The sequence below is a fragment of the Phragmites australis genome, chromosome 11, assembly GCF_958298935.1.
Source record: "Phragmites australis chromosome 11, lpPhrAust1.1, whole genome shotgun sequence".
NCBI classification, from domain to species: Eukaryota; Viridiplantae; Streptophyta; class Magnoliopsida; order Poales; family Poaceae; genus Phragmites; species Phragmites australis.
In genome coordinates, this window is record NC_084931.1 from 20,202,067 (window position 1) to 20,216,552 (window position 14,486).

Genomic DNA, 14,486 nt, shown 5'->3' on the forward strand with positions numbered 1-14,486 from the left:
ACAACCAGCACCCACCAACAAGACCTCATTCCTCCTCGTCGTGGAAATTTCCCATCCATCTCTTTGTGTGTTCATTTATTGTATAAAAATTACTACGTATTTTCCCCCTTACAAAATATACAATAAAATAAATGGAAACAATAAAAACAACAAAACAAACTTTGTGTGTTCAAGGAGCTAATGCTACGCACTTTAAAATAACAAGTGAAAGCACACTTAGTGAAACAAGCAAAATATTATAGAGAATGAATCAGTCAATGACCTATTGCTATGAGATGCACAAACAAAAATTCAACAGCGAACATCCTTCACCCTGTTACATCAGAGCTAATCAGTTTATAACCTAATCAAGATGGCACTAATTCGCACTGAAGTTGACATCAAGAAACAGAATTACCTGGTTACCATAGAGCACAACATAGAGAAGGCAGGGGAGACCAATCTTACTTGCAAAGTGACGAGCCTATCCTTCACCTCCTTGGTGAGGAAATCTACGTCAATCGTAGCCTTGTATTGGTTGCTAAACAAACAACAATAAAAAAAACAAAAAAGAATTACATAAAAGGAAATTCATCCTAATAGCAGGATAATGGTTCATCAAGGACGTCTTCCCAACTCTAGATAGATCGCAGGAAACAAAGGTCAGTAAGGAACCAAAGATAGCTGCAGTGAACTGAGGGGGGGGGGGGATCTGAATTGTTCAACTGCTGTCGCCAAGGATGATGACATTGAGGAGGGTGCGGTGGTGTGAGGCCATCGGGATCTAGGCGTCGAGGGCGTTGGGGCCGGCGACGAAGACGGAGGGGATATTAGGGCTGTTGGGTTCCTTAGCGGCCTGGGTATCTTGGGGGTTGTCTGGTTCCTAGGCGGTGTGGGCAGGTGGAGGCCGTGGGCGCTGCGCGTTGGGAACCCAAACCAATCGTCATCGAGAGAGTAGATAAGGCAGAGGGCCGGGGAGGAGAGGATGTGGGCTGCTAGGGTGGTTGTCGAAGAGTCAGAGGAGAAGGTGGCGGCTCGGGCACATGGATCGGGGAGTAGAGGAGGCGGCGGCTCGGGCGTGGAGGAGAGGAGAAAATGAGCGCTAAAGGGACCGGGGAATGGGGAGGCAAGTGACGCGGCGGCAAAGGATCTCGGGCACAGCGAGGGAGGCGACGGCTCGGGCGCAGAGGAGGGGAGACGGAAGGCCAAGCGGGGGTGGCATCAGGCGCGAAGGAGAGGAGTGGAAGAGGCGACGCGTGGGGAGGAACCGAGGGGGGTGAGCACGGCATGCAGAGATGGGAGCGGAGGGACCACCTGTCAGAGCTCAGGGGAGGGATGGCAGGACATCCTGTCTGGTGCTGAAACCACTACATATTTTTTAAATAATAGAGAGTAGAAATATGCACCATATTCACCGCCAACTTCCTGATTTGCGCCACTCCTTCCATAGTAGTCCTTGTTAATCTGGTTTCTACGTTGAAGCCCAAAAATCAATCCGATGGAATTGTACGACCAATGTCAGTTGGTTCACATAGCAATTTCCGTGGAGCAATTGCATGGCATATCTTCTACCCAATGAGCCACGCATCTTTCCAAAACCTATTGTTATCTCCACTGCCCACTTTTCATTTGCAGAAGTTGTAAAATAAATATTTATCTTCATCAACCCCTCTCAAAAAAACGAGATACTCCTTCTTTCAGCATGTCTCAATATGAGCTGAAACTTTGCCACATTCCTTCCTCATTCTCCGATTTCTAATTGAGTAAATGCTTAATTAACATGGTTTGTAAATATTTTATTAAATAATGAATACATGCTTAATTGGAGAATGAGATACTCCTTTTATAGCGAGCAAACTTTGCCACATCCCTTCCTCATTCTCCGATTTCTAGACCCATTCTCCAATTAAGCATTTATTCATTGTTTCTAAATCTAAACTTCGCAAATCACCTAAGTCTTTTTGCATGCAAACTGCTGACCAGATCACTAAGTGATACTCTTTCTCACCTGGCTCCTCTTGCCACAGCAAGCTATCAGCCCTGAAAAAAAATATACAGCCCTGAAAAAAAGACACCCTTTTGAGTTCTTATAAGGGATACCACTTAAGCAGGCGTTGATTAACAATTAACGTCTCCTATTTGTTAACAACCCACCTCGCGTTTCTCAAAGCTCTCTTCTACCGGTTTCCATTTACTAATAAGGGCAGTGAAAATCAAGCAAATGAATGAAGTTACAGGTAAATTTTGCAAGGTCGCCCTATCCAGCAGGTAACAACCGAGACTTCGTGCTTGTACGACCTGAGCAAAATCAAACAAGACCGTCCAAATGTAATGTAATTTTTCGTTGTACAAATTAAAGTTTTCTTAAGTTGACATGGGCGTAGTCAAGATATACAAATAATAGCAGGAACTATCAAGATTCACAAATGCATTTGGACTGAAAACCGCCCATTGACAGTAACCAAACAGTAATTTAATGGAATTCGATAAAAACCAATCAAATTTTATTAGATTTTTAATTTTTTTTGAAATTTTAAATTTAAATTTGATCGGTAACCGCTCGGTATATGAATACGGAGCCAATGAAATTGCTGGGGCGTGTACCATACCTAACTTGAGGACTAATTGCTGGGGCGTTTACCATGCATAACTTGTGCCATTGGACAGATTCCGGTTTTCCAAAGGCAGTACGCTCAGGATGCGTGTACCTTTTCTACCGAGGGATGAGAAGGTCACCACGTCCAATTGTTTACGAAGATCCGAGGCAGTCTCGGCAGCCAGGTCGTCCCCTTTTAAACCAGATCTGACGAAACTACCCTCGCGTCAGCCTGCCTCTCTGCCGTCGCCCCACCGGTCGGTGGTTGGCATCGTTGTGCGCCTGCCCCTGTCTCGCTGACGTCGCGGTGGTGACGTGATCGGAGGGGAGTCACGGCGCATGAGTCACCTGCCGTGCCGTCGAATATTCGGGGGCACGGTAGCTTCATCGAATTGGCCCAATAATCAGCCAACTCGTTTTGGCCGTGCTATGGGCATGTTTGAGTGAAATCAAGTTCACGCGTGTAAAAGCACATTTCGTTTCTTTGAAAAGAAAACGTAGAGAAAGAATTGCCTAGAAACTCTAGCATTCAGCGAAAGAGGAGACGAAAACCTCACTCGAGTCCAAGATTAAACCATGGGTGCTCAAGCGGGTTCTGCCCACGGTTCACAAATGCGACGATAACGGCCCAAAAATCGCGATTACCGACCTTCTCGGTCCGGTCCGGTCCGGTTTCAGAAACCGAACGGTAACCGAATTTAAATTAAAAAATTCAAAAAAATAATATAAAAAAATCTTAAAAAAACTAGACAAAATTCTAAGACCTTCTGTGAAAAAAATTGTCAAAAATAATGTCGTTTGCATCATATTCTATAGGGAGGAAGTTTGAAAAAAATGAAAAAAATTGAAGCGTGCGGCTCAGTTATTAACTCATGTTAAGGAAAAGTGTACATGCAAACACATTTTTTTCTTGTGTAAAACGTATTTTAAGAGAATCTTTAAAATTGATTTCACTTTATTTAGAGTTTTATTAATTTCTCTATGATTTTTACAAGGTTCACAAGCATAAAGTGAATATGATAAGAAACAATACTGTAATGAACTTTTTCATGTCTACTATTATTTTTTATACGTAAATCATAGTATAAATAAGCTAATGAAAGTGGTTTCACTAATTTTTGAGGTATGATGGGTCAGTTATGAATTAATCTAGTCGCAATATATTTACACAATCATGCATGTTAAAATAACTAATTCATGAGTTCATGTATTTTTAAAAGACATAGGATCATGTAAGAAGACTAACAAAATTAGTTTCATGATTTTTGGATTAGCAAAGAGTAAACTGTGTATTTAAGTTGGTTTAAAAAATACAATTTCTCACAGAAAATTTTGAACTTTTTTTATGAGTATAAATACTTTTATCATGTAGATCATATCACAAGGAAACCAACAAAATTTGTTTCACTTGATTTGAAGCTCATATGAATTAGTTATTGATTTTAAAAAATTGAGATAATTTTTGGGTTTTTTTTTAACTTCACTGAAAATCGAGAAAACCACTCGATAAATCAAGAAAACTGAGCGGTTACCGAGAAAATCGAGCGGTTACCGACAATACGGAAAATTCGAGAAAACCGCTCGATAAATCGCAAAAACCGCTTGGTAACCGGTCGGTAAAATCGTGATTTTTTTTTTCAAATTTCAAAATTTGCCAAATGAATTTTCTCCGAATTTTTTTTTTTGAATTTTTGACCGGTAACCGCTGTTATCATGAATTTTCGGTTGCCGCCGGAGCTCAGTAACTGAGCTCGGGTCGGTAACTTTAACCCTGGTTCTGCCTCCTCACCAAGGTTCACGTTACCGACCGAAGCTCGGTTACCAAGCTCCGGCGGTAACCGAAATCTCGTGCTAACCGCGGTTACCGGTCAAAAATTCAAAAAAATTCAGAGAAAATTCATTCGGCAAAATTTGAATTTTTACGAAAAAATCGTGTTTTTGCCCTCTCGGTAACCGCTCGGTTTTGGTCGGTTACCGAGCGGTTTGGGTCGGTTACCGAGCGATTTTCTCGCATTTTTGATTTGATCGGTTACCGAGCGGTTTGGGTCGGTAACCACTCGGTTTTCTCGATTTATCGAGCGGTTTTATCGAATTTCAGCGCAGTTCAATAAAAAACCTAAAAAAGGGCTCAATCTTGTAAAATTAATAACTAATTCATCTGAGCTTCAAATCAAGTGAAACAAATTTTTTTGGCTTCCTTGTAACATTATATACATTATAAAAGTATTTATACTCATAAAAAAGTTCAAAATTTTCTGTGAGAAATTTTATTTGTTAAACCAAGTTAAATACATAGTTTATTCTTTGCTAATCCAAAAATCATGAAACTAATTTGGTTAGTCTTCTTACATGATCCTATATCTTTTAAAAATACATGAACTCATGAATTAGTTATTGTAACATGCATGATTGTGTAAATATGTTGCGACTAGATTAATTCAGAACTGACCCATCACACCTCAAAAATTAGTGAAACCACTTTCATTAGCTTATTTATACTATGATTTACGTAGAAAAAATAATAGTAGACATGAAAAAGTTAATTACAGTGCTGTTTCTTAACATATTCACTTTATACTTGTGAACTTTGTAAAAATCATAGAGAATTTAATAAAACTCTAAATAAAGTGAAATCAATTTTAAAGATTCTCTTAAAATACGTTTTATACAAGAAAAATATGTGTTTGCATGTTACGCTTTTCCTTAACGTGAGTTAATAACTGAGCCGCACGCTTCAATTTTTTTCATTTTTTTCAAACTTTCTCCCTATAGAATATGATGCAAATGACATTATTTTTGAATTTTTTTTTCACAGAAGGTCTTAGAATTGTGTCTAGTTTTCTTTAAGATTTTTTTTGAATTTTTTTTAAATTTTTTTATTTTTTCAAATTTTTTGAATTCAAATTTCGGTTACCGTTCGGTTTCTAAAACCGGACTGGACCGAGAAGGTCGGTAACCGTGATTTTTGGGTGGTTACCGACGGTTTTTTGAACCCTGCTCCTCACAACCCAACTGTTGCTTGTTAAACAAATATATATTGGTTGCGAGCAATGACATTCCCTAAAGATTAAGTTATTTTAACCGGTTTTAGAACTCATATTCAGATTGATGAGAAGAGCAACATCGGTTTTACAGGTGTAAAATAATTGAACATAACTAATGAACTGTACACCGCTCAACCCTCCTTCTAAAAATATACAAATGAATTATAGGAGAACCGATATGATAGAGTTGTGAGAATACGACTGCATCCACAAAATTTAAATCTAGGTTCTAGGCTTTTTATACAAAACACATGTTTTTAGTGCATAAAAGCTCGACCGTATTAAGCAATTTTATAAGCGTGCTATAGAAGTCACACTCCTGTAGGTATGAACGCAACGTGGAAAAAGTCATATCAATAACGAAAAAATAATATTATATTATTGAGTATTCAGATAACAGAGCATATGACGGCACATGCAATGTGAGAGGAGCTAAGTCTTCCATGTAAGCAGGAGGTACGTAAATAAAGTTACTTCAAAATCTCAGATAAAACTAAAACAAAAAAAAGAAATAAAACCCATAAACTCAAATTCTCTTCTCCCTCTCGTGCCCTCAGCTGCCGCTTAAACTGTCAGGCTGTACATCACCGGGCCTTCCTCTGCGGTTTCCTTCTTCGTCTCGGCAGTCGGCAGAAGCCGCGGTTTCCGAGCTCAGGCGGCCGCCGTTGCCTCAGATCAGATGTGTCCCCTGCGTGGGCCGCACAGTTGCCGCAGTTTATTTTCCAGCGCCGCCGCAGATGACACGGCCCACGGAAGGAAAGTTCCAAAACCGCCGATTGCCTCCGTGCCGCGTGCCTAACATCGGCAGGGTCCGCCGTCGTGGGAACTAACTGCAAGTCTGCAAGTGCATTACAGTTCGTTAATCCTTGTCGTGAAGTTTCCAAGCTAACCAAGACAAATACTCCTGTACTGTATGTATACAAAATCTTAGCAGTTCGCATTGGCAGATATGTTGAAGATGCAGCCCAAGTTCTGCGCATGATAACACAAAGGCACGCAGAGGTAGCAAAAAATTATGCAGTTGTCCCTGGCAGTCTCATGCTGCCATCTGCATGTCCAGTTTCGGGTCGACGAACTACGGCTATGTGTACCCTTATGTATAGTCCGGGACATCATTCATATTCCGTTATAAAAAAGAAAAAAAAAGAACTACATAGCAGGACAATGCTATGAACCATTGTAGCATATTATTTAATTTTAGTCATTTACACATACGCAAGAGATGAGGGTGGATTTTTTCCTTTTTGGCCCCTTTTGAAAACGTATTTTACAAATGAACCCCTAAAAAACATTGTTAAGAAATGAACCTTTTCATGGTGCCACAAAATTTTGCGTCGTATACCAATTGTTCGGCGCCACTTAATTTGTCACCATCTCCTACCACGTAGGCTCCACATAGTAGGGCTTGGCTGATGTGGCGCCTCATATCAATGGCACAACACCAAGTTCGTTGGTGTCATACCCTAGGACTCAGATGTGAGTCAGCCCGCTTCTTTCCGTTCCCCACCTCTTCCATTCCCATGACCCGATGCGCAAGAACAGAGGGGTTCTTCTTGCCCCTCCACTCTCCTTCATCCCCGCCCCCTCCAAATCCACCATAGATTGATTGATTTTTTTTTTTTTTTTGGAAATCAGATCATAAAGGTAATCTCCCTCCCCTCTTACAATTTTATCCAATAGATATGCTATTTATTGTGTGAGTTTTTGGTGACCAGAGAAGTTAGGGTTTGGGGCCATGTAGGAGTGGTAGCTCGGTTTTTTGGATGTGAATGTAGTGGAATAGTCCTTGGGTATGAAATGTACGAAGTAGTTCATCCTTGAAGTTTCAATTTTGCTGCATTCATAGTCTGTCATGGTTGTAGGCAATTAGGTCATGTAAGTAGTTTTCTTTTCCCAAAAATATTTGTAGACTTGTAATTGGTAATGAACATTATGGCATTTAATAGAAATAAAACTTGTGGGAATATATTTATGTGGTCATAAATTAAGCCCAAAAATCTTAGTATATACATGACATTCCATTTGTGCATATGTTCCTATGCTTATTGTAGTTGAATAGATTGAGGTTATGTGATGTTGTATGTATGTAGATGGTTATTGTCGGTGATATAGGAACCAGAGGTTCTCGAGTCCTGAGGCCAGGACAGCACAATGCCACGTGGCGCCATCCCTCGGGGACCATCTCCCCGAGAGCCTGAGAAAAGATAGTTCCAGGAGGGGTGCTCGAGGCCAAGAACAGTTGGTCCTCGAGTACCCAGAGTTTCCCGAGGATCCGAGAAGAGCCAAGTCCGGGAGGGGGTGCTCGGGGCCATGAACAGTTGGTCCCCGAGTACCCAAAGTTCCCCGAGGACCCGAGAAGAACCATGCCCAGGAGGAGGATGCTCGAAGCCAAGAACAGTTGGTCCCCGAGTACCCAGAGTTCCCCGAGGACCTGAGAAGCCCCTTGCCGGTGGACCCCGCAAGGGCTCCATGGTGAGGTGTCAATCGGTGGGAAGCCCGATGCTGCATTTAAGAGGGAGCGTGGCCGGTCACATCCAACCACTCCCGCCCACACCTGTCGTACTAAGTACGTCGATCCCTGCCACCACCTGACAGGAAGGCGTGGGGACAACTAATGCGACGGGTCCCATCGCACGTCACCCTGCGAGGCCCATAAAGGAAAACGGCTTGAGGATATCGTCGATGGGCTTGAGGCGTATCGCCTGTCGCCCTGCCGCGTCAGACCGTGTTAGATCTACTCTGACCAGACGGGCATGCAGGAATATTCAGCGGCTGGCCGGTGGGCCTCCCTGCACCTGCTAAAGTTGGGGCGCAAAGACTGATGGGACCAACCGAATGGCGCATTTTTAACCCCTGTAACATCAAACTGTAGACCTATAATGGTTGCTTTCCATTTATAGCTTACGAAAACTTATGCCCCCGTTCTGGGCACGCCGAGCCTCCCTCCTGGTAGGATAAAAGGGGGTAACACTTCGTAGAAAGACAAGTGACAAGTTCAAGCTAAGTTTTAGCAAGTCGAAGGTCCAACTGGCGAGAAGCAAAGGTTCAGGAAGTTAAGTTAGAAGTTTAGCAAGTCCAGAAAGACCAGCACTTGAAGACCGAAGCTCAAGACCTATTAGATAACCAAAAAACCTTGTATCACAGAGATCCAGAGATAGGCATTCCAAGAGCATTAATAGCACATCAGACACACAGGAGTAGGGTATTATGCTCTGTGCGGCCCGAACCTGTCTAAATCCCTTGTGCATTTACTCCTACTAGCCGACGATCATTCGTCTCGCCTAGATCTCATATATTCGTATTAATCCCACGTACAAGGTAGATCCAAAATTAGCCCTCCGACCGAATCTCAAAGGGGATCCCTTAGGATCCCCGCTTGCGGTGTTCATCCACCGACAGCTGGCGCGCCAGGTAGGGGGGTTGCATCCCTGAATCCGCCTTGTTTTTTGCAGGAAAAATGGCTGGCGGACATCGTCTTCAGCGCACTGGCTCGAACTCGAGCGAAGAAATGGAAAACGTGGCCTAGGAGGCCCCGGCTCCTGTTGATCCTCAGCAGCGTCAGCAGTCGGCTCGTACGGCGCCTCCCTACATCGGGGGACAACGGCACTAGGCCCAGCAGGGCCGCCACCACCGGGCCGCCAAACCCATGGCAAGCGGCAATCGTCTCTACCGCAAGGTCAGCATTCGAACAACGTCGGGCGCCATTACGGCGTAAACTCACCTTCGGTGACGCCAGCCCTGGGAGCACCTTGCTTGCGGCACAAGCACTCCTTAGGCACCCGCCTGTCTAGGCACCAGGGGAAACACCGGAGGGTCGTTGGCTGTAGGAGGTGGTCGACTTGGTGGGCACGGCTCACCAGCAAGTACTTACTGAAAGTTCTCGCGCCACATCCCACCACGGTGCAACAAGAGCCGGACCATCTTCGGGTGGCGGCAGAACTGGCTGGGGGGGCTCCAGACGGAGTGCCGCCCCCTGGTCACAATGGGAGCTCAGGACCTCCACTTGCACCTCAATGAGCGAAGGGCCGTTGAGGATGCGCGCGTCACCCTCGAGCGCCACCGGGAGTCCCGGCGCGAGGTCGAGGCAGAGGACCAAGCTTCCTCTATGCCCGCCCGCGACCGCCAGGGTTCCCCGGCGCGTCGGCGTTCACCCCCCAAGGGCGCAGCCAGCGCCATGGGATACGGAAAGGGCTGCCGTGCATTCACCAGCGAGCTTCTCCAGGTCAACTGGCCCACGAAGTTCTGGCCAAAGCTACCGGAGAAGTATGACAGGTCCATAAACCCCGTCGAGTTCCTCCAAATCTACACCACCGTTGTTCAAACAGCGGGCGGGAATAAAAAGGTGATGGCCAACTACTTCCACGTGGCCTTAAGGGGCTATGCCCGCTCTTAGCTTATGAACTTACCCTCAGGATCTATTTGCTCCTGGGATGATCTGTGCCACCACTTTGTGGCTAATTTTTAGGGCACTTTCGCGCTCCCCGGCCTGGAGTGCGACCTCCATGCCATTAAACAGCGGGAGGGGGAGACGCTGAGACGATTCATACAACGTTTTAGCCAAGTCCGCAACACCATCCCGCGGATCACCCCCCACGCCATGATTGTCGCCTTCTAGCAGGGCGTCCGCGACAAGCGGATGCTCGAGAAGCTAGGTACGCATGAGGTTGAGACCACCGCGAAGCTTTTCGCGTTGGCTGACAAGTGCGCCAAGGCAGCGGAAGCTCGGGCATGGCACGTTCCGCACCCCGAGCAACTCACAGCCGACAAAGCAGGTCCTTCCTGCTCTGATAAGTGGGAAAAGAAAAGGAGGAAGAAGCGCGACGCTGCCCCCATCCTACCAGCAGAAGGCGCTGCCCGCAGGCCGGCACGCCGGGCGGCTGTCGACGAAAAGCCAGCTCCCGCGAGGCCCGAGGAGGGGGAAATGGTGTGAAATCCACCAACCGACTGACACGACCTCACTGAGTGTCGGTCGGTCAAGGGTCTTGTGGAGCAGCGCGAGGAGCACCGCAAGGGTGACGACGACAAGGGTGGCCCTGAAAATCAAGAGCTTGGGTTTCAAAAGCCCGAGCACACCGTCGCTTTCATCGATGGATGTGCGTACACGCCCTCCTCTCACCGCTGCGTCAAAAAATACGGCGTGAGGTGTGCTCAGCAACCACTGGTGCTGCGGCCGCAAGGCCCCTCAAGTGGTCGGAGACCTCGATCACCTTCAGTCAGGCGGACCATCCCGCGAGTACTACAGGGGTGGGGCGATTGCCTCTGGTAGTGTCCTCCACCATCTGCAATGTGAAGGTTAGCCGAGTGCTGATTGACGGGGGTGCAGGCCTGAACCTCCTGTCCTAGGAGGCATTCAAAAAGCTGCAGGTGCCTTCGAAGCACCTAAAGCCGTCCCTCCCCTTTTATGGGGTGACGCTGGGACACACACTACCCCTCGGGCAGGTCGAGCTGCACGTCACCTTTGGGAAGCCGGGATAATTTCCGAACAGAGAACGTCGTCTTCGACGTCACGGAAGTCCCTCTCCCCTACAACGTGATCCTCAAGCGCCCGACGCTCGCCAGGTTCATGGTGGCGACACACTACGCTTACCTCACGGTCAAGATGTCGGGCCCTGCCGACCCCATCTCTATGCCCGCCAAGACCGGTAGCACCGTCTCCTGCGCCGAGAAGCTATACTCGGCCTTGGGGGGCCCGGGACCCTCTTCATCCAAACCCCGACTCGCCGCCGACGCCTCTATCTCCACGAAGGAGGTCGCGGTGGGCGAAGACCCGTCCCAGGTCACCAGAATCGGTGGTGACCTGGGCGACAAATAGGAAAGCGTGCTCGTCGCCTTCCTCCGGGCTAACGCTGACGTGTTTGCATGGCAGCCGTCGGATATGCCCGGGATCCCTAGGAAGGTGATCGAGCACCACCTTACCGTGCGCCCGGACGCACGGCCGGTGAGGCAGAAGATTCACTGGCAGGCGCCCGAGCGCCAGGAGTTCATACGGGAGCAAGTCAACAAGCTCCTTGACATCGGCTTCATTCGAGAAGTCCTCCACCCGGAGTGGCTAGCAAACCCAGTCGTCGTCCTGAAGGCCAAAGGCAAGCTGCAGATGTGCGTCAACTACACTGACCTTAACAAGACTTTCCCAAAAGATCCTTTTCCTTTACCCCGCATAGACCAGATTGTCGATTCCACTGCAGGGTGCGATCTTTTAAGTTTTCTTGATGCAAATTCGGGTTATCACCTAATTCGCATGGCCAGACAAGATGAAGAAAAAACATCTTTTATTTCCTCAGTGAGAACTTATTGCTATGTGTCTATACTTTGGTTTGCGCAACGCTGGATCTTCATTCCAGTGGGCCGTGCGCATTACCCTTAACACGCAGGTTGGTCGCATGCCGGATGCTATTCACATGTTGAAGCACAAAAGGTACCTCAAAGTTTATAGTTCAAGTCCTATTTATGTGGTTAGATATTAGCCTAAAAAAGGAAGATCTCAATGGTCAGGAAACTTCTACTTTCGACCTCTCGTTCTACTGATGGATCGGGTAGTCGGGGAAGGGATATAACTCAGCGGTAGAGTGTCACCTTGACGTGGTGGAAGCATCAGTTCGAGCCTACCTCGATTCAAGTTCTGACAAAGACTAGGACGGAGCTAGTGAATGGTACAGGGGTTTCAGATTGACGTTTGAGCCCATGTACACGTTCGGCCGCAGCCATAACTTCTTGGGGATCTCTGCCAAACATTAATCTCTGCATTTCCTCGTGTATAGCGCCTTGAGCATGGTAAAAACAGATTATTACTTAATTACACCATCAAATTAGATTATTCTAGTCAAGAAACTTTATGCTATGGGAACTACACACACACACACACACACACACACACACACACACACACACACACACACAAAATATATGAAATGACAACTCAGCTTAAAGGTGAAGATCTTCGTTAATCCTTTTTAGGATTTTTCATTTTCGTATACGCTGGCATGAGCGAATAACATTTTTTATTCATTCTCGCAAGAACAAAATGGCAGGCAGGCCAGCCGGGCCGTGAGTGCGCTGGGAACGGGCTTCCCAAAAAGCGAGCCCCAGCCCGGTCAGCATAGAATGGGGGGGGGGGACGGCCCTAATGTTGTGTACAGCGCATGGTTTTATCAAGATCGTAGTTAATTAAAGAAGAACGGAGATTGAGAAGAAGATAAAATGAACTTAAGTCCTCGTGGAAAACTCAAGAGAGGGACGAGCCGAAATTCGTTCTGGACTTGTGCACGTCGAAGCTTATGTCGACGACCTCGTGGTGAAGTCCCGAGAATGGGCCACCCTGCTGGAAGACTTGGCCGAGACTTTCAATAGTCTCCACACCACCCGCCTGAGGCTCAACCCCCCGAAGTGCGTCTTCGGGGTGCCCGCGGGCAAACTCCTCAGCTTCTTAGTTTCCAGCCACGGAATCGAGGCCAATCCCAAGAAGATCCAGGCCATCGAGCAGATGCGTCTCCCGACTCAGCTCAAAGAGGTCCAGTGCCTTGCTGGGTGCATGGCGGCCTTGGGGTGTTTCATCTCCAAGATCGAGGAGCGGGGGCTCCCACTCTTCAAATTACTGAAGAAGACCGGTCGTTTCGACTGGACACCGGAGGCCGAGCAGGCCTTCCAAGACTTGAAGAAGTATCTCACCTCACCGCCCGTACTGGTGGCCCCCACCGAGGGTGAACCTTTATTGCTCTACGTCTCGGCCACTTCTCATGTCGTGAGCATGGTACTGGTGGTGGAGCGTGATGAGTGCCCGGGGCAGGGTGCTGGGTCCAAGCTCCCGGCCGCCCCCGAGCAGTCTCCAGCACTCGGGGCCACTCCCGACCAGGGAGTCGAGCTTGAGACCTCAGCCGGCCCCGACCATTGTGTCGAGCTCGGGGGCTGTGACAAGGCCTCGGTCGAGGACGCAGTCAGGGCCCGTCAGATACAGCGACCGGTGTACTTCGTCAGTGAAATCCTCCGAGATGCCAAGACAAGATACCCCAAGCCCAGAAGATGCTCTATGCAGTGCTCATCGTTCCAGGAAGCTGCGTCACTACTTCCAGGCACACAAGGTCTCGGTGGTGACCACCTACCCACTGGGGCCGATCCTGCGGAACCGAGAAGGCACTGGGCGTATCGTCAAGTGGGCGGTCGAGCTCGCGGAATTCGATCTGCACTTCATCACCCGCCACGCGATCAAAAGCTAGGCTCTGTCCGACTTCGTGGCACAGTGGATGCCGGTCCTCGAGATCGACAATGAAGAGTTGCCCGTCTTGCCCGGGTACTGGGTCATGCACTTTGACGACTCCCTTACGTTGAAAGGCGCGAGGGTTGGAGTGGTTCTCACCTCTCCAACGGGTGAAGTACTCCAGTATGTCGTGCAGCTGCATTTTCGAGCGACGAGCAATATGGCGGAATACGAGGGCCTCATCACTGGACTCCGAGCAGCGGTGGGTCTCGGGATCCGGTGGCTGCTTGTCAAAGGTGACTCCCAACTGGTGGTCAACCAAGTATCCAAGGAATACTAGTGCACAGACCCGCAGATGGCGGCGTACGTGGCGGAAGTCAAGAGGCTGGAGCGGCACTTCGACGGCCTGGAGCTGCGGCATATACCTCGCTGCGACAACGCTCTGGCCGATGACCTCTCCTGCCAGGCCTCTGCCCGGGCGCTCGTCCTGGCCGAAACCTTTGAAGAAAGGCTCACACGGCCATCCGTCCTGCCTGCTGACCAGGATGAAGGGGAACCCTCGAGCTCAGTCGGGGGGACCCAGGCTGCACCCTCAGTGGGAGGTCCCGTCAGGGTGCCGCTGCCCGACGAGCACACTACGCTGGCCGGTAGTTCTCAAGAATCCTCGTGGATCGAT